The sequence below is a fragment of the Pongo abelii genome, chromosome 3 (assembly GCF_028885655.2).
Source record: "Pongo abelii isolate AG06213 chromosome 3, NHGRI_mPonAbe1-v2.0_pri, whole genome shotgun sequence".
NCBI lineage: Eukaryota > Metazoa > Chordata > Mammalia > Primates > Hominidae > Pongo > Pongo abelii.
In genome coordinates this window covers 64,160,548-64,181,268 of record NC_071988.2, presented here as the reverse complement: position 1 = coordinate 64,181,268, position 20,721 = coordinate 64,160,548, and the positions used below count along the sequence as shown (strand labels likewise).

Genomic DNA, 20,721 nt, shown 5'->3' with positions numbered 1-20,721 from the left:
ATTAAACTCTGCAACTACCTTCTCTAGTGGCATCTTGGGGAACAAATGCTCAATGGAACATACTTTGGCCAGCACAGAATCAGACAAATGTTATTTTGTGGGATTTTGCCACTATTTGAGTAGCCAGATGGCCTGCTCCAGACCACAGATCTGCACTTTCTTTGAGTTTCTTTGAGCTTCTGCAGTTTCTATTTGCTTAGTGCAACTAGAAAGAAGCCAGAATCTTGAGTTCTGGGACTACTGTGCTTATTAGTAAAGGAGACACGGTATAGATTCTTTCAGTATCTTGACACACAGGGAAGGGCCATCAAAACGACCTGGAAAGTGAGAGAAGAGTTGAATAGAATTGAATTGAATGTGAGATATAATATCCCAAGTGCCTCCCAAGTCCTGAATTCCTAAACAACAGCAGTCCACATAAGCAGAGCCCTGTGAACTTGAGGATTTGCATATTACACTGTCATTGACTGTTGGCATTAGATTGGGATTTGTGCTTAATGACTTAAAGAAGGGGAGAAATGGGGAACTTGGAAGATGTTTTAAAAATGTTGAGTCAGGCTGGGCTCAGTGGCTCACGCCTGTAATCCCAGCACTTTGGGAGGCCAAGGCGGGTGGATCAGGAAGTCAGGAGATCGAGACCATCCTGGCTAACACGGTGAAACCCCGTCTGTACTAAAAATACAAAAAAAATTAGCCGGTCGTGGTGGCACATGGCTGTAATCCCAGCCACTCGGGAGGCTGAGGCAGGAGAATCGCTTGAACCTGAGAGGCAGAGGTTGCAGTGAGAAGAGATCGCGCCACTGCACTCCAGCCTGGGCGACGACGGAGCGAGACTCCATCTCAAAAAAAAAAAAAAAAGTTGAGTCAAAGTTCCCCTCTGAAGTGTGCCATCAAGAACATGGGATGCCTCTTTGGTTATGAGATGACTGTGCTGTCCTGTGTGCCTCTGTGAATCTTACTTTTCGAATGATACTGAGAGAGAGTCACCTGGGAGAAAGGGGAAAGCTGTGAGATACAGTAGGTATTTACTGAAGTCCACTCACGTCCAGTTCTCCTCTCTTTCTGGGAGCCTTAAAGTTGTATTTCTCGACTCTCTTACAGTCAAGTGGAGCCATTTGACTAGTTCTCTCAGCCATTTGACTAGGAGCAGAAGTAAAATAAGTCACTTCCAGGCCTAGTTAGTGAGAGGCCCAGACATGATTCTACAGGCTTTCATTTCCTTGCTGCAATGACCAGGGAGTTGTCTGCATATTTTGGATGGTACAGCTATAAATGGAGTAGCATCTGCCAACCTGGGGAACCTGAATGACTCTGCCGAGCAGAGCTCCTCCCTCACCCATGATGGACAAATAGTGTGAGCAAAAATAAACTTTTGTTGTGTTAAGCTACTAGGTTTTGGGGGTTCATTTTTCACCAAGGCATAACTGGTGCTTCCTGATGATATAGGAGGCATAGCTGTGTGTATTATACCCCACTTATCTTCCCCACACTCAAACAGGCTAGCACCTAGCATGGGTGTCTAACAGCAAATCTTAATGAAATAGAATTATGAATACACTACAGCCTGGTCTCTGATGATAAGTTAAAATTATGAAAAGCGTATCAAAGGATGATATGGTGTGAATGTGTCCTCTAAAAGCTCATGTGTTGGAAACGTAGTCCCCAGTGCAGCAATGTTGAAAGGTAAGGCTTTTAGTAGGTGACTGAGTCATCCAGAGGATTGAATTAATTCATTATGGATTAATTGGTTATTGAGGGAGTGGGATAAGTGTTATGAGAGTGGGTTTTTTTTTTTTTTTATAAAAGTCAGCTTTGCTATCTCTCTCGTGAGCCCCCCTTTGGGACTCTACATAGAGTCCCCACAAGCAAGAAGGCTTTCACCAGATATAGTTCCTCAATCTTGGACTTTACAGCCTCCAGAACTGTAAGAAATAAATGTCTTTCCTTTATAAATTACCTAGTCAAAGATATTCTGGTGCAGCAACAGAAAACAGACTAAGACAGATGGATATATATTTCTGAGCCTCCTCTCTTCATAGTCACTAAGTAGTCAACTCAGCTGAGTTCTCTGACATTCTTCTTTATTTATCATAAAGATGAATCAAAGAGAGGGGTTCTGAAGCCTCTAATACCTGCCAAGTAATACATACTAATAGCCAACTAGTTTACTAAGTGATTACTAGTACCAGGCAGTTTCCCAGCACTTTAGACACATGTTTATTTCATTTAATCTTCATAACAACCCAGAAGTTAGTACTAATATCATCCCTATTTTACAGATCATTGCCTTACAGAGAAAACATAGGGAATTGAGTAACTTGCCCTAAGTCACAAAAAGTAAGAAGCACTAGAAATGGAATAAAATTCAAGACAGCCCACACTCTAACCACTATATTTTATGACCCTCACAATTATCTTTTAAAAGTAATGTCTCCAGCTATTTTTCCACTTCAATCTCTTCCTGCCTTCCCCTACTTCCCCATTAACCAGCCATTTCTTCAACCATCACTGATTGAATAAAGAGCAGAAGCATGAATTCCTAACTTCATCTACTTTTTAAATTGACATACATTATTTTACGTAGGCTGAGGTTGTTTATGTGATAGGTGGGGGATCCTGGTGCAAAGGTGGATAAACTGAAAGGGCCCATCAGGGTGTGCAAAGCCTGACCAACTAAGGTTGACCTTCTCATTCTTGTTTAGCTATCCTACTAGATGGGGAGGACAAAGTATGCTGAGTATTTGAAGCACACAAGACCAAATTGTTGATTAATGAAAAGAATTTTTAAAATATTTTATTTTTTGATATAAAAAAGTAATTCTTTTGTAAGAAATATGAAAAATACAAAGAGGTACAAAGAAGCAACTTAAAATCACCTATAACTGCACCTAACATGCATTTAACCTACAGTTAATCAGATAGTCCCATAGTATTTGTTGAAAATATTTTCCTTTCTCTGCTGAATTGCTTTGGTGATCTTGTTGAAAATCAATTAGCCATATATATAATGTATTTATTATTAGACTCTCTATTCTGTTCCATTGATCTATTTGTCTATTTTTATGAGCAAAAATAATGTCTAGATTTCTGTAGCTTCATAGTAACTCTTAAAATCAGATAATGTGGGCCTCCTCTGTTCTTTTTTTTCCCATTTTGATTTTTAGTTTATTTTTTCGAGACAGGGTCTGCCTCTGTTGCCCAGGCTGGAGTATAGTAGTGTGATCTCGGCTCGCTGCAGCCTCAACCTCCCAGGCTCAAGCAATCCTCACACCTCAGCCTCCCAAGTAGTGCGCACCACCATACCTGGCTAATTCTTGTATTATGGGGGGAGATGGGATTTTACCATATTGCCCAGGTTGGTCTCAAACTACTGAGCTCAAGCGATCCACCTGCTTCAGCCTCCTGAAGTGCTGGGATTACGGGAATGAGCCACCACGCGTGGCCCAAAGTTATTTTGACATTCTACATCCTTTGTTTAAATATACATTTTACTATTAATTAACATGGCAATTTCTTTTAAATAAATGTCTGTTGACATTTTGATAGAGATTGTGTTGAGTCTATAGGTCAGTTTGGGAAGAATTGTCATCTTACCAATATTAAGTCTTTCAGTTCAGGAGAATAGTATATCTCTTCATATATTTAGGTATTTTTAAAATTCTCTCAAGAAGTTTGCTATTTTTAGTCCAGAAGTCTTGCACTGCTTTAGATACATCTTGCAAATTTTGATATGTGGTTCAAATATTTTATAATTTCACTTGCCATTCCTTCTTTAACACTTGGGTTATTTAAAGGTATATTGTTCAATTTCTTAATATTTTGGCTTTTTTCTTTTAGATTTTTTACTGACTTCCAAGTTAATTCTCTTGAAATAAGAAAATATGTTATGTAAAATTTTAATCTTTTGAAATTTATTGAGACATTTTGTAGCCCTGCATATGGTCTATCTTAGTGAGCATTTGATGTACACTTGAAAAGAAGATGTATTCTGCTATTTTGAGATGTTGTGTTCAAATAGGTCAAAGAAATCAAGATGACTAACAGTGTTGCTCAAATCTTCTGTATTTTTTTTATTTTTTTATTTATTTATTATTATTATTATTATTATTATACTTTAGGTTTTACATGTGCCATGCTGGTGCGCTGCACCCACTAACTCATCATCTAGCATTAGGTATATCTCCCAATGCTATCCCTCCCCCCTCCCCCCACCCCACAACAGTCCCCGAAGTGTGATGTTCCCCTTCCTGTGTCCATGTGTTCTCATTGTTCAATTCCCACCTATGAGTGAGAATATGCGGTGTTTGGTTTTTTGTTCTTGCGATAGTTTACTGAGAATGATGATTTCCAATTTCATCCATGTCCCTACAAAGGACATGAACTCATCATTTTTTATGGCTGCATAGTATTCCATGGTGTATATGTGCCACATTTTCTTAATCCAGTCTATCATTGTTGGACATTTGGGTTGGTTCCAAGTCTTTGCTATTGTGAATAATGCTGCAATAAACATACGTGTGCATGTGTCTTTATAGCAGCATGATTTATAGTCCTTTGGGTATATACCCAGTAATGGGATAGCTGGGTCGAATGGAATTTCTAGTTCTAGATCCCTGAGGAATCGCCACACTGACTTCCACAAGGGTTGAACTAGTTTACAGTCCCACCAGCAGTGTAAAAGTGTTCCTATTTCTCCACATCCTCTCCAGCACCTGTTGTTTCCTGACTTTTGAATGATTGCCATTCTAACTGGTGTGAGATGGTATCTCATTGTGGTTTTGATTTGCATTTCTCTGATGGCCAGTGATGGTGAGCATTTTTTCATGTGTTTTTTGGCTGCATAAATGTCTTCTTTTGAGACGTGTCTGTTCATGTCCTTCGCCCACTTTTTGATGGGGTTGTTTGTTTTTTTCTTGTAAATTTGTTGGAGTTCACTGTAGATTCTGGATATTAGCCCTTTGTCAGATGAGTAGGTTGCGAAAATTTTCTCCCATTTTGTAGGTTGCCTGTTCACTCTGATGGTAGTTTCTTTTGCTGTGCAGAAGCTCTTTAGTTTAATTAGATCCCATTTGTCAATTTTGGCTTTTGTTGCCATTGCTTTTGGTGTTTTAGACATGAAGTCCTTGCCCATGCCTATGTCCTGAATGGTAATGCCTAGGTTTTCTTCTAGGGTTTTTATGGTTTTAGGTCTAACATTTCAGTCTTTAATCCATCTTGAATTGATTTTTGTATAAGGTGTAAGGAAGGGATCCAGTTTCAGCTTTCTACATATGGCTAGCCAGTTTTCCCAGCACCATTTATTAAATAGGGAATCCTTTCCCCATTTCTTGTTTTTCTCAGGTTTGTCAAAGATCAGATAGTTGTAGATATGTGGCATTATTTCTGATGGCTCTGTTCTGTTCCATTGATCTATATCTCTGTTTTGGTACCAGTACCATGCTGTTTTGGTTACTGTAGCCTTGTAGTATAGTTTGAAGTCAGGTAGCATGATGCTTCCAGCTTTGTTCTTTTGGTTTAGGATTGACTTGGCGATGTGGGCTCTTTTTTGGTTCCATATGAACTTTAAAGTAGTTTTTTCCAATTCTGTGAAGAAAGTCATTGGTAGCTTGATGGGGATGGCATTGAATCTGTAAATTACCTTGGGAAGGATGGCCATTTTCACGATATTGATTCTTCCTACCCATGAGCATGGAATGTTCTTCCATTTGTTTGTATCCTCTTTTATTTCCTTGGGCAGTGGTTTGTAGTTCTCCTTGAAGAGGTCCTTCACATCCCTTGTAAGTTGGATTCCTAGGTATTTTATTCTCTTTGAAGCAATTGTGAATGGGAGTTCACTCATGATTTGGCTCTCTGTTTGTCTGTTATTGATGTATAAGAATGCTTGTGATTTTTGTACATTGATTTTGTATCCTGAGACTTTGCTGAAGTTGCTTATCAGCTTAAGGAGATTTTGGGCTGAGACAATGGGGTTTTCTAGATATACAATCATGTCATCTGCAAACAGGGACAATTTGACTTCCTCTTTTCCTAATTGAATACCCTTTATTTCCTTCTCCTGCCTAATTGCCCTGGCCAGAACTTCCAACACTATGTTGAATAGAAGTGGTGAGAGAGGGCATCCCTGTCTTGTGCCAGTTTTCAAAGGGAATGCTTCCAGTTTTTGCCCATTCAGTATGATATTGGCTGTGGGTTTGTCGTAGATAGCTCTTATTATTTTGAGATACGTCCCATCAATATCTAATTTATTGAGAGTTTTTAGCATGAAGGGTTGTTGAATTTTGTCAAAGGCCTTTTCTGCATCTATTGAGATAATCATGTGGTTTTTGTCTTTGGTTCTGTTTATATGCTGGATTACATTTATTGATTTGCGTATATTGAACCAGCCTTGCATCCCAGGGATGAAGCCCACTTGATCATGGTGGACAAGCTTTTTCATGTGCTGCTGGATTCTGTTTGCCGGTATTTTACTGAGGATTTTTGCATCAATGTTCATCAAAGAGATTGGTCTAAAATTCTCTTTTTTTGTTGTGTCTCTGCCAGGCTTTGGTATCAGGATGATGCTGGCCTCATAAAATGAGTTAGGGAGGATTCTCTCTTTTTCTATTGATTGGAATAGTTTCAGAAGGAATGGTACCAGCTCCTCTTTGTACCTCTGGTAGAATTCGGCTGTGAACCCATCTGGTCCTGGACTCTTTTTGGTTGGTAAGCTATTGATTATTGCCACAATTTCAGCTCCTGTTATTGGTCTATTCAGAGATTCAACTTCTTCCTTGTTTAGTCTTGGGAGGGTGTATGTGTTGAGGAATTTATCCATTTCTTCTAGATTTTCTAGTTTATTTGCGTAGAGGTGTTTGTAGTATTCTCTGATGGTAGTTTGTATTTCTGTGGGATCGGTGGTGATATCCCCTTTATCACTTTTTATTGCATCTATTTGATTCTTCTCTCTTTTTTTCTTTATTAATCTTGCTACGGGTCTATCAATATTGTTGATCCTTTCAAAAAACCAGCTCCTGGATTCATTAATTTTTTGAAGGGTTTTTTGTGTCTCTCTTTCCTTCAGTTCTGCTCTGATTTTAGTTATTTCTTGCCTTCCACTAGCTTTTGAATGTGTTTGCTCTTGCTTTTCTAGTTCTTTTAATTGTGATGTTAGGGTGTCAATTTTGGATCTTTCCTGCTTTCTCTTGTGGGCATTTAGTGCTATAAATTTCCCTCTACACACTGCTTTGAATGCATCCCAGAGATTCTGGTATGTTGTGTCTTGGTTCTCGTTGGTTTCAAAGAACATCTTTATTTCTGCCTTCATTTCGTTATGTACCCAGTAGTCATTCAAGAGCAGGTTGTTCAGTTTCCATGTAGTTGAATGGTTTTGAGTGCGTTTCTTAATCCTGAGTTCTAGCTTGATTGCACTGTGATCTGAGAGATAGTTTGTTATAATTTCTGTTCTTTTACATTTATTGAGGAGAGCTTTACTTCCAAGTATGTGGTCAATTTTGGAATAGGTGTGGTGTGGTGCTGAAAAAAATGTATATTCTGTTGATTTGGGGTGGAGAGTTCTGTAGATGTCTATTAGGTCTGCTTGGTGCAAAGCTGAATTCAATTCCTGGGTATCCTTGTTGACTTTCTGTCTCGTTGATCTGTCTAATGTTGACAGTGGGGTGTTAAAGTCTCCCATTATTAATGTGTGGGAGTCTAAGTCTCTTTGTAGGTCACTCAGGACTTGCTTTATGAATCTGGGTGCTCCTGTATTGGGTGCATATATATTTAGGATAGTTAGCTCTTCTTGTTGAATTAATCCCTTTACCATTATGTAATGGCCTTCTTTGTCTCTTTTGATCTTTGTTGGTTTAAAGTCTGTTTTATCAGAGACTAGGATTGCAACCCCTGCCTTTTTTTGTTTTCCATTTGCTAGGTAGATCTTCCTCCATCCTTTTATTTTGAGCCTATGTGTGTCTCTACACGTGAGATGGGTTTCCTGAATACAGCACACTGATGGGTTTTGAGTCTTTATCCAATTTTCCAGTCTGTGTCTTTTAATTAGAGCATTTAGTCCATTTACATTTAAAGTTAATATTGTTATGTGTGAATTTGATCCTGTCATTATGATGTTAGCTGGTTATTTTGCTCATTAGTTGATGCAGTCTCTTCCTAGTCTCGATGGTCTTTACATTTTGGCATGATTTTGCAGTGGCTGGTACCGGTTGTGCCTTTCCATGTTTAGAACTACCTTCAGGAGCTCTTTTAGGGCAGGCCTGGTGGTGACAAAATCTCTCAGCATTTGCTTGTCTGTAAAGTATTTTATTTCTCCTTCACTTATGGAGCTTAGTTTGGCAGGATGTGAAATTCTGGGTTGAAAATTCTTTTCTTTAAGAGTGGCGAATATTGGCCCCCACTCTCTTCTGGCTTGTAGGGTTTCTGCCGAGAGATCTGCTGTTAGTCTGATGGGCTTCCCTTTGATGGTAACCCGACCTTTCTCTCTGGCTGCCCTTAACATTTTTTCCTTCATTTCAACTTTGGTGAATCTGACAATTATGTGTCTTGGAGTTGCTCTTCTCAAGGAGTATCTTTGTGGCGTTCTCTGTATTTCCTGAATCTGAATGTTGGCCTGCCTTGCTAGCCTGGGGAAGTTCTCCTGGATAATATCCTGCACAGTGTTTTCCAACTTGTTTCCATTCTCCCTGTCACTTTCAGGTACACCTGTCAGACGTAGATTTGGTCTTTTCACATAGTCCCACATTTCTTGGAGGCTTTGCCCGTTTCTTTTTATTCTTTTTTCTCTAAACTTCCCTTCTCGCTTCATTTCATTCATTTCATCTTCCAGGGCTGATACCCTTTCTTCCATTTGATCGCATCGGCTCCTGAGGCTTCTGCATTCTTCACGTAGTTCTTGAGCCTTGGTTTTCAGCTCCATCAGCTCCTTTAAGCACTTCTCTGTATTGGTTATTCTAGTTATACATTCTTCTAAATTTTTTTCAAAGTTTTCAACTTCTTTGCCTTTGGTTTGAATATCCTCCTGTAGCTTGGAGTCATTTGATCATCTGAAGCCTTCTTCTCTCAGCTCGTCAAAGTCATTCTCCGTCCAGCTTTGTTCCATTGCTGGTGAGGAACTGCATTCCTTTGGAGGAGGAGAGGTACTCTGCTTTTTAGAGTTTCCAGTTTTTCTGCTCGGTTTTTTCCCCATCTTTGTGGTTTTATCTACCTTTGGTCTTTGATGATGGTGATGTACAGATGGGTTTTTGGTGTGGATGTCCTTTCGTTAGTTTTCCTTCTAACAGACAGGACCCTCAGCTGCAGGTCTGTTGGAGTACCTGGCCGGCCATGTGAGGTGTCAGTCTGCCCCTGCTGGGGGGTGCCTCCCAGTTAGGCTGCTCGGGGGTCAGGGGTCAGGGACCCACTTGAGGAGGCAGTCAGCCCGTTCTCAGATCTCCAGCTGCGTGCTGGGAGAACCACTGCTCTCCTCACAGCTGTCAGACAGGGACATTTAAGTCTGCAGAGGTTACAGCTGTCTTTTTGTTTGTCTGTGCCCTGCCCCCAGAGGTGGAGCCTACAGAGGCAGGCAGGCCTCCTTGAGCTGTGGTGGGCTCCACCCAGTTCAAGCTTCCAGGCTGCTTTGTTTACCTAAGTGAGCCTGGGCAATGGCGGGCGCCCCTCCCCCAGCCTCGCTGCCGACTTGCTGTTTGATCTCAGACTGCTGTGCTAGCAATCAGCGAGACTCCGTGGTGGGCGTAGGACCCTCTGAGCCAGGTGCGGGCTATAATCTCCTGGGGCACCGTTTCCTAAGCCCCTCGGAAAAGCACAGTATTCGGGTGGGAGTGACCCGATTTTCCAGGTGCCGTCTGTCACCCCTTTCTTTGACTAGGAAAGGGAACTCCCTGACCCCTTGCGCTTCCCGAGTGAGGCAATGCCTTGCCCCTGCTTTGGCTGGCGCACAGTGCACTCACCCACTGACCCGCGCCCACTGTCTGGCACTCCCTAGTGAGATGAACACGGTACCTCAGATGGAAATGCAGAAATCACCCGTCTTCTGCGTCGCTCACGCTGGGAGCTGTAGACCTGAGCTGTTCCTATTCTGCCATCTTGGCTCCTCCTCCGTTACAATCTTCTGTATTTTCAATGAGGTTACACATCATGTGCACACACACACTCCCCATCTTCAGTTTCAAAAGTTGTATTTTTGCTGAGTACAAAACTCATGATTAACAATTTTTTTTTTCTTCTAACACTTTAAAGACATCATTCCAATTTTTTCTGGGCTCATTTTTTCTAAGGAGAGGTCCATCATCATACAGATTGTTATTTTCCTATGTGTAGTGTGTCTTTTTGCACTCTGGCTGCTTTCAAATTTTTTCTCTTCATCTGACATTCATCTGTTTGATGATGATGAATCTATTTGTGATTTTGTTTGCATTGATTCTGCTTGTGCTTCATTGAGCTTCTTGGCTCTGTGTGTTGTTATTTTCATCAAATTTAGAAAGATTTTTCACCATTATTTTTTCAAATATTTTTTCTCTCTCTCTTCTCCACTTGGGAAATCAATTAAATGTGTGTTAGGCTTTTTGATATTGTCTCACAGGTCACTGAGTCCCTGTCTATTTTTTTCAAACTTTTTTTCTCTGTTACTTTGATTATATTGATTTGTCTTCAAGTTCACTAGCATTTCTGCTGTCTGCAGTCTGTTCTTAAGCCTAACTACTCAATTTTTCATTTCATATATTACACATATTAATTCTAGAATGTCTTCTTTTTGATTTTTCTACTGAGTTTCCACATCTAGTCTCTTTTTATTACCATGTTTTTACTTAAATCTTTGAGAATGTTTATAATAGCTGCTTTAAAGTATTCTTCGGCAAATTCAAATGTATGAGAAATTTCAGGAGCTGTTTGTGTTGGCTTGTTTTCCTGTTTCTTTTCATGTCTAGTAAGTTCTAACTGTATACTGGACATTGTGGATAATATACTGTAGAAACTCCAGATTCTGTTGTCTTCCCTGAAACGGATTTTTTTTCTTTCAACAGTGTAATTGCTAATCATTCCCCATGAATATGTAATTGCTTGGTTTTAAGCTTTATTAGTAACCTGCTTCAGTTTTTCCCTATTTTAAAGCTTTTACTCAGCCTTGAGGGACATAGATTTTACTACAAAATCATGGTCTTCATGGAATTTCAAAAGGAAAGCCTTACCCAGCAATTGCTCTCCTGGACATTTAGTTCAGAGAAATAAAAACTTATGTTGCAGAAAAACCCATACACTAATGATTATAGAAACTTTACTTGTGATAACCAAAAACTGGAAACAACCAAGATATCCCTCATTAGGTGAATGGCTAACTACACTGCATTGTAGCCATACCATGAAATGCTGCTCAGCAACAAAGTGAAACTACTGACACATGCAACAGTTTGGGTGGATCTCAAGAGCACTACACTGAGTTAAAAGACAAAAAAGCCAACCTCAAAAGGTCACATACTGTATGACTGCATATATATAACATTTACTAAATGACAAAATTAGAGAGATTGAGGACATTTTAGGTCACTGCCAGGGGTTAGAGAGGGTTGTGGAGAAGAGGTTGGGCATGACTATAAAGGATTCACATGAGAGGTTTTTTCGTGGTGATGGAGTCGTTTTGCATCTTTTTTTTTTTCTTTCTTTTTAGGGACTGAATCTCCCCTTTCACCCAGGCTAGAGTGCAGTGGCACAATCACTGCTCATTGCAGCCTCTAACTCCTAGGCTCAGGTAGTACTCCCACCTCAGCCTCTTGAGTAGCTGGGACTACCATTGCACCGCACCATGCCTGGCTAATTTTTAATTTTTTTTTTTTTGGTGGAGATGGGGTCTCACTATGTAGCCCAGGCTAATGTCAACCTCCTGACCTTATGGTCTTATGCTTATGGAGAACACAGAGAGTGAAGCACTTGTAAAAGACTGAAGAATGATCAGAAAATGAGTAGGAGGCCCAGGGTAATTTGTAAAAAAGGTTAGATATCTTTCTGCCTTGGCCTCCCTAAGAGCTAGGATTACAGGAGTGAGCTACCATACCTGGCATAGTTTTGTATCTTGATTGCAGTAGAGGTTACATGAATTTACTCATAGGATGAAATGGCATAGAACTGTACACATGTATTGTGCTAAGTTTATAGACTGGTTTTGTTATTGTATTCTAGTTATGTAAGATAACCATGGGAGAAACTGAGTGACAGGTACATGAGACCTATCTTTGTAACTTCCTGTGACTTTACTATTTATTAATTCTAAATAAAAGGCTTAGAAGAAACAAAGAAAAGCCTGAGATTTTTGCCAAGCCCTTCCAACTTCAAAGTCTTTTTCCTCTGTATTGAATAACAGCTAAAATTCTGCCCAGCTTTTTCAGACTTCTAGCTATTGAGTTCTGCTCAGCAAATTGGAATCTTCCTCTTGCCTCTAGTTTATCCATGGATTTGAAGAGAGTTTGTCATCAGATCTGCAGGTTTCTTCTTTTACAAGTGCCTCCTTTTCAGGATTTCCCTCCTCAATTTCCAGCCACTCTTGCAGGCCCACATTGCATCTTCAGATACCTCAAGTCAATAAGATGGTAGCTTTTTCTGCTTGATTTCCAGCCACTCTATACTTTGTAAAATGCAGAGTGCCCTCAGAAGAACAGTCAGATAAATGCAGACCTCACCCACTGTTGTTCCCTTCTTCCAAGGGTTGAATCCCTTAGAAATTCTGCCCACTTTTTTTCAATCTCCAGTGCCTTCAAATCATTATGTCACATAAATGTATAGGCAAATACACACATATAAAACAGTGCATGCATAAAAGCCAATTACAAATTCATAATATTATTCTACATCTTTAGAATTTTTTACAGATTACAAACCACTTTTCCATTTTATGAATATCAATTTTGTGAGTTAAAAGGAATATTATTATACACTGTCTGGTTTTTATACAAATTATCCTGGGCCTCTTTCTCATTTCCTGATCATTCTTCAGTCTTACAAGTGCTTCACCCTTTGTGTTCTCCATAAGCATTTTGGTTCACTAGAGCTCGCCCCTCATTCTCTGGCTATTTTCACTTTGCCTATTACCCATAGGTAATCTCATAATTTTAACTACTTCCTATGAACTACCAGATTCCATCACTGTATGTAAAGTCATGACCTCTGATTAGATACCAACTCATAATTGCCTATTGGGATTCTGAGTATTGAGAATCAGAATATCTAATTGCCTACTGGAATCTCCACAGGCATGCACACAGACCTCAAAGAGCATGTTCAAAATTCAACACTATATCTTCCCCTAAGATTTTATTTTCTTCCTATATTTTCTGTTTCTTGGAGCGGTACCACCACTGTTAGCACTCACGCTAGAAAAATATAAGTTGTCTCTCACCCTTCAGGTCCAAATACTCATCAAGTCCTGCCAAGTTTACACCTTATTTGAGCTCCACCTCTCCTTTCCATCCTACCTCTACCCTAGTTCAGTATCTCAGCATTTCTCAACTAGACTATTGCAATAAACTCCCAATTGGTCTCTTCATTTCTAATCTTGCATGGTCTAGGCCAGGGGTTATAGGTCTAAGAGGGCAGAAAGCAAACTTGGACTGTGATCTAAGTTAAAGAGGAACCATGGATTAATAAGTGTCTCTATGGCAATATAGAAATCCCCCAAATTAGATTGTTAACATCAGCAAAAATTAATATGTTTGTTCTCTTTTAGTGAAGGCAGACAGATTTAATAATAGTAGGTTCTTGGGTAGACCGTGGGTAGGCAGACCACAGCTTCTGATGGCCCTGGTCCATTTGAGAAATAAAGTTGTATATAATATATATAAAATATTACGTATGTAATAAGTTATACATAAAACTTTATTTCTCAAATGGCTAAAGTTGAGGGATCTCTGAGGATTTTTCTACGACCTTCATGCTAGGATCTGGTGCTATTTTATAAGGAATAAACTTATCAGGAGCAAAATAAGTCCCAGATATACTTCTGCTATGGATGACCAAGTTTGAGGCAAAAAAAAAAAAAAAAGCCAGCCTCCTCCCTAACCCAAAAGGAAAGGCTCCAAGCTCTTGTTTTCTTACTTCTCCCCTCATCTTATTATGTTCTACCAGCAAGTTTCTGGTTAAAAACTTTCACCAAACATCTTTGCATCAGGCACCATGCATATCAAAACGGAACAATAAAAGTGAGGCATGAAGAAGGAAGCAAACAGAAATGAGCAGCAGGTCCATTGAGATTTCCTCAGTTTATGAGGATCAAATCCCACACATGGGAACATCGTAAGGCAGGATTGCATCCCAGCTTGCAAGGACCAAGAGTGTTTCTTCATGTCTCCTCTTTTTCCTGTTTCCCTTTCCCAATACATATTCCCTTTCTTATTTGTTTAAAGGGAGAAATTAAATGCATACTCTGATGAAATCTTTGGGTCCTGGTCAATTCGTTTTCAATTACACTGGAGTAGGGAGGATGCGGTGAAGGGGAGACATATCAACTCCCTCAGCTCTTTCTTGTTTTCAGTAAACTTCCTGAGTCATGCTGGAGGCAGTCTTGGCCACAGGGAATTTCATATGCTGAGAAGATGGTTTTCTAGAGCAGTGCTTCTCAAACTTTAATGAGAACGTGAATCACCCAAGCATCTTCTGAGTCAGTAGGTCTGGGCTGGCACAGGATGATCTGCATTTCTAACTAGCACCCAGGTGATGCCAATGCCGATGGTCCCTGTGCCACACTTGGAGTAGTGAGGTCCTATCATTGACATCATAGGACATAGCATTTGCTGAATATCTACCTGCACTAGGCTCTGACCTAGATGTTGAATTGACATTTATTTTCAAACCAGAAACAGTCTCCTAGGTCCTGGGGAAGGTACAAAGATGAATATTTGATTTCTACCCTCAATGAGTTTCCAGACCATATCTAAGCTCAAAGCCAAGGACATAAAATAGCACTATGATTATAACGTGAAAAGGCCCTATAATAAGGGCATAGGACTTACTGCCAAATCCATGGTAAGCAATTTAAAATGTACCTGTAAATGAAATTCTCTTTTTCTTTTCTCTCTCTCTCATTCTCACCATTCTTAGATCTTAAAGTTAGTTATATTCTATTTACCTTTACACAGGGGGCGGGGGAGAAGTAACAAATTCTGAAGGTAGATCTTGAAGGGCAGGAATGTAAAACACTGGAAATTTTTTAATTGAAATTGTCCCCAAAAACCTGTTTTCTGGAATATCCATAGTAAGTATTTCCTATTGCCCATTACTGCTAAATTTGGTCATATCTTGGATCTTACTCTCAATTTTGCTGGAACCCCTGTTCTTCATTTATATGTGTGGTATAAGTTCTGATATTAAGGCCCAATATTATGTGCTGCCTTCAGGTGACATCAGAAGGGCTTTGAATGGCCTAACTGCAAGTTCCCCTCCCCAGTCTGCTTCTGTGAATAAGGTCCCTTAGCCAAACAGCCTGCCTTGTCAAAGGGACCAGGTGCAATTCCTGCTTATCCCTGAGTAGTAGATTTTGTTTCCTTTCCAGCCTAGAGAATTATTCAAACAAGCCAATCACTCCTCCCATGAAAACCAGGGGTCACCCATCCTTTTGATACTACAAAGCCTGCCTCACAGCCCCTGATGGCTCATTATGCTCTTGAGTGCGATCCCCATGTGGCCCTTCAGGGTGTGCGCTGCCCTTCTCTCCCAGGGTTTGAATTTATGGACATGGAGTATAATACACTCCTGTAGATCTCATCTGTCCAGTGCTGGATGTTTTGTGTTCAACCCCAGAGCAGGAATCCCAATGAAGTGAATAGGAAGCCATTAAAACATGTGATTTAGCTTTGAGTGGGATTTTAGTTTGATGAGTGTACTAAATGGCATACTGGTGTAAGTTTGCTGCACAGAACATGGATTTCAGAAAGCTTTGAGATTCCCTTTATTACCATCATTACCTCCAACATTCAGGCATGGGCTTATGCTAACTCCCAGATGCCTTGGTATTTAAAACCTTTTGACTGGACATTGGATTTTCATCTCAGTAATTCTTTCACTTATACTAATAGTGTTCACTGTCTAACACAAAGTTAGAAACATTTTAACTGTTCGTATGTATTATAATTTATCCTGAAATCAATTTGGACTATGTTAAACTCAATGTCGTAATCAGTACTAAAATGCAAATACCACAGAAGGATGTTTATGGCAACACTATTTGTAAGAGTCCCAAACTGGAATGTCCATGAAGAGCCAATCTCTCAAGCAAAATGTCCATCAAGAGAAGAATGAATAAATAAACAGGAAATATGTATAGAGTGGAATACTATTCAGTGATGAAAATAAGCAGGGCCAGGCACAGTGGCTCATGCCTGTAATCCCAGCACTTTGGGAGGCTGAGGTGGGCAGATCACTTGAGGTCAGGAGTTCAAGACCAGCCTGACCAACATGGAGAAACCCTGTCTCTACTAAAAATACAAAATTAGCTGGGCATGGTGGTGCATGCCTGTAATCCCAGCTACTCAGGAGGCTGAAGCAGGAGAATTGCTTGAACCAGGGAGACAGAGGTTGCAGTGGGCCAAGATTGCACCATTGCACTCCAGCCTGAGCAACAAGAGGGAAACTCCGTCTCAAAAAAAAAAACAAAAAACAAAACAAAACAAAAAAAAGAAAATAAGCAAAGTACAGCCACATTAAATAACTTAGATAAGTCTCACAAATATAATACTGACCGAAAGAACCAGATACCAAAGAAAACATATGTGTGATTACATTTTGTAAAATGTTAAGAGTCAAATTAATCTATGGTATTAAAAGTAATCCTAGTAGCTAGTTTGGGGAAAGAAGAATGAGGTAGCAATTAGGAAAATAAATGAAGGAGAGATTCTATGAATGTGTTTAATGTTCAATTTTTTTTTTTTTTTTTTTTGAGACAGAGTCTCACTCGGCCACCCAGGCTGGAGTGCAGTGGCATGTACTTGGCTCACTGCAACCTCCACCTCCCAGGTTCAAGTGATTCTGTTGCCTCAGCCTCTGGAGTAGTTGGGATTACAGGTGTGTACCACCACACAGGGCTAATTTTTGTGTTTTTAGTAGAGACAGGGTTTCCCCATGTTGGCCAGGCTGGTCTCAAACTCCTGACCTCAAGTGATCCAGTTGCCTTGGCCTCCCAAAGTGCTGGGATTACAGGCTTGAGCCACCGCTCCTGGCCTTAATGTTCAATTTCTTGACCTGAGTGATGGTTTAATGAGAATATTCATTTTGTGATAATTCATTGTGCTGTACACTATTCTCTCTTTTCTGTATGTTATATTTCAATAAAAAGACTTATAGCAGTAAAAAAAAATCAATATCCATGTAACAATTATTTATTAAGTGCTTTCTATATGCTTAATATGAGGATGAGGTTTCTATGGTTACCAAGACCAGCATGGTCCCCTATAGTGTGTCAAGATGAGTATTGGTCACTAAAAATTACTGCCCTAGGAAGTAAGTGATAAAGCCCATAAGAAATGGAAGTGCAAACTGTTGCAGGGGTTCAAGGGAGGGCACGATCAGTTTTGGCTGCGGCATCAGGAGAGGTTTCATGGAAGAGGTGACACAGCAGGTGGGCCATGAAGGACAGGTGAAATTTATATATGTGGAGATGGTAGAAGACTTTGCAGGTAGAGAAAATGGTACCCATAGGGTAAGTATAAGGTGAATGGGGAGAGTATAAGATGAAATGCTTTAGGGTGGCTGAAGCACAGGAAGATGGCAGAGTGATGGGAAATGAAAACAAAATCCAGTCCTGGAAGTCTCTTAAGGTTAGGCTAAAGAGTCAGGCTCCATCCTGCGGAGGGTGGGGTTTTAATGAAGGAGAAGTGAGCTTTAGGAAGATAAAAATAGCCACAATATGGCCATTAGATCTTAGGTGGCAAAAGCCAGCTATGGAAAGCCAGGTAAGAGATTGGCTACAATCCAGATCTGAGGTGTTAAGTGCTTGGATTCATGTACCTACAAGTGTGACAGAGAAAGGTGCTGAGTATGCACTTCAAAGGAGCAAATGAGTCAAATGGATCTGATGTTTCAATCCCAGGTCTACCACTTTACTTATTTGTAAACCTAGGGGAAACTGGCTGGGAGCGGTGGCTCACGCCTGTAACCCCAGCTCTTTGGGAGGCTGAGGCGGGCGGATCAGGAGGTCAGGAGGTCAGGAGATCGAGACCAAGGCGAAACCCCGTCTCTACTAAAAATACCAAAAACTCGCCCGGCGCAGTGGCAGGCGCCTGTAGTCCCAGCTACTCAGGAGGCTGAGGCAGGAGAATGGCATGAACCCAGGAGGCGGAGCCTGCAGTGAGCCGAGATTGCGCTACTGCACTCCAGCCTGGGGGACAGAGCGAGACTCTTGTCTCACAAAAAAAAAAAAAAAAAAAAAACTAGGGGAAACTAACATTTCCAAGCATTAGTTTTCTTCTTTGTAAAGTGGAACTAACATAGAGTTGTGATAAGGGTTATGAATATCAATGAATATAAAGGAGCAAGTACACTGCTCATAATAGCAAGCTGATAAATGGTAGTGGTCATTGCAATCATTATTACCTCAGTTTTCTTTGTGTCTAGCCTAAGTTAGATTCCTTTCACCCAGAAGTTGAACATCAACCTTTAAGTGTTGCAACCCCAATTTTGGGACTCCCCTCCAGAAGATTCTTGGTTTTGCCTAAGAAGGAATTCAAGGGCGAGCCAGTGGTGGAAGGAAACAGCTTTATTGAGGGAGTAGTATTAGCGCTTCATGACTGCTGCTGCAGAGCAGGGCTACCCCATAGGCAGTGTGTGAAGAGTAGCAGCTCAGGGCAGTTCTACAGCCACATTTATACTCACTTTTAATTATGTGCAAATTAGGGGGCAGGCTATGCAGAAATTTCTAGAAAAAGGAGTGGTAACTTCCAGGTAGAGTTGTTTCCAGAAAATGAGTAAACTGTCATGATATTGGAAGGCCTGTCTTATAGAGCCAGTCTTCAATGTGGTCCAGAGCCGAGCCCTGCCCCTTGAGTTGAGTCCCATCTCCTACCCCATAAGGAGGCAATCTCTTTCAACAAATTGAAGCCCTCATGAAATTCCTTCCAAACATAGTGTATAAAAGAAGACAAAAGAAAAGAAAAATGTGTGTGTGTGTGTGTAAATGTCTCACTGCAAATTCCCAGCATTAACAAAAAAATAACCATGCTCTAGAAGTCAAAAACCATGATCAGGTCTTTAGGTGGACTAATGACCATCTTCCACCAAGTCCAAATGCAGCTTCAAGGTCATGAGTCACACCAGTGACTGCCCCTGACTAAAAGAGATGATTTTTCACAAGAGAAATTTTTATTTATTTATTTAACATCAGACACCACTCTGTCTGACTCAAAATGTGGTTAGCTTCTGTAACAAAATCCATGTAAATAGATCTCCCATGAGCCATTGCAAAGACTCTCAGCAACTTCATGCATAATGGAAGCTTATGTGAGTGTGGGTTGCCTCAGGCGGGCGCTTTTTCAGATCTCCTTGGGGTTTCTCTTGTGATTTTTGTGTTCTCCCTCCTTCAGATGTTTGGGTTCTCCGAGATGTCATCCCACAGAGATGATTTCAATCCTGGATTGAAGAGCCAGTCAAGAAAGAAAAAAAAAAAGAAAGTGAATATTTTTCCTTTTGGAATTAATTTGTCTGACATAAAACTCACAAAATGGATGTCAAGAAAATAGGCTTAGCTTCACCAAAAACTGAAAAGTTGTCTGTATTTTAAAAGGTATCTTGTGAAAATGATAACTTTAGGCTGAAAGATTAATTTCCACTAAATATATTCTACTTACTGGCGTTTGTTATTTTACATTTTACATATTCATGACAATTAAACAGACTCAATTGAGTTCTGGTTTGGCTTAAATTTGGGCTGAGTTTGATACATTGTCTCTTCTCTGGAGGCCATTTATCTGATAGCCATATCAACCTAGAATTTAGGGGATAAACATTCCCCATCACTGTATACACAATTCTAACCAGCTTGAATATCTGGTTTCCCATGTTAGAGAAGGTTAAAAGCAAGAGGGAAGCTAGAATTAGATGCATTGACAACTGTAAGCAATGTTAGCTGACAACCTGACACAGAGGGAAATAAGCACATCTATGAAAACATAAAACCTAAAGTTTGGAGTCATTACATGTAGGGATAAATCAACAGCTACTGACCTCCAAAGCATACTGAGAAATGTTTCAAATAGTCATCATACATACATCATAAAGTCATCATACATTTAAAAATGCTCTCCATTCAAAATGATTTAAATTGATTTTCACTGTTCCTGGGGGTAATAATCAGACATTTAAAATGCTTACTTATGTGTACAACACTTATTCTTCAATGTCAATGGATAAAAAAGATGTTAGTATATATTTATAAATATGGCAGCATCTATCAGTTTCATTAGTTTTAAAAATATAAACACATTGTGAGAATTACTAAAGCATTTCTCTTTTAGGTCAATTTCCAATACAGTGCCTAACACTGATACTGTATTTCTTTTTTTCTTTCTTTTTTTTTTTTTTTGAGATGGAGTCTCACTCTGTCACCCATGCTGGAGTGCAGTGGTGTGATCTTGGCTCACTGCAACCTCCGCCTCCTGGGTTCAAGCAATTCTCCTGCCTCAGCCTCCCGTGTAGCTGGGATTATAGGCATGCACCCCCATGCCCAGTTAATATTTGTGTTTTTAGTAGCGATGGGGTTTC

The 20,721-nt window shown here is 40.1% G+C and overlaps 1 long non-coding RNA gene across 1 annotated transcript in view; it reads right to left on the bottom strand.

Moving 5' to 3' along the window:
* Positions 1-18,725: 18,725 nt before the first annotated feature.
* Positions 18,726-20,721, bottom strand: part of LOC129058993 (uncharacterized) — a 32,705-nt gene continuing 30,709 nt past the window's right edge. The window contains exon 3 of the long non-coding RNA XR_008524536.2: positions 18,726-19,590. This is a non-coding gene — a long non-coding RNA (uncharacterized LOC129058993). The remainder of the gene's footprint in view (positions 19,591-20,721) is intronic.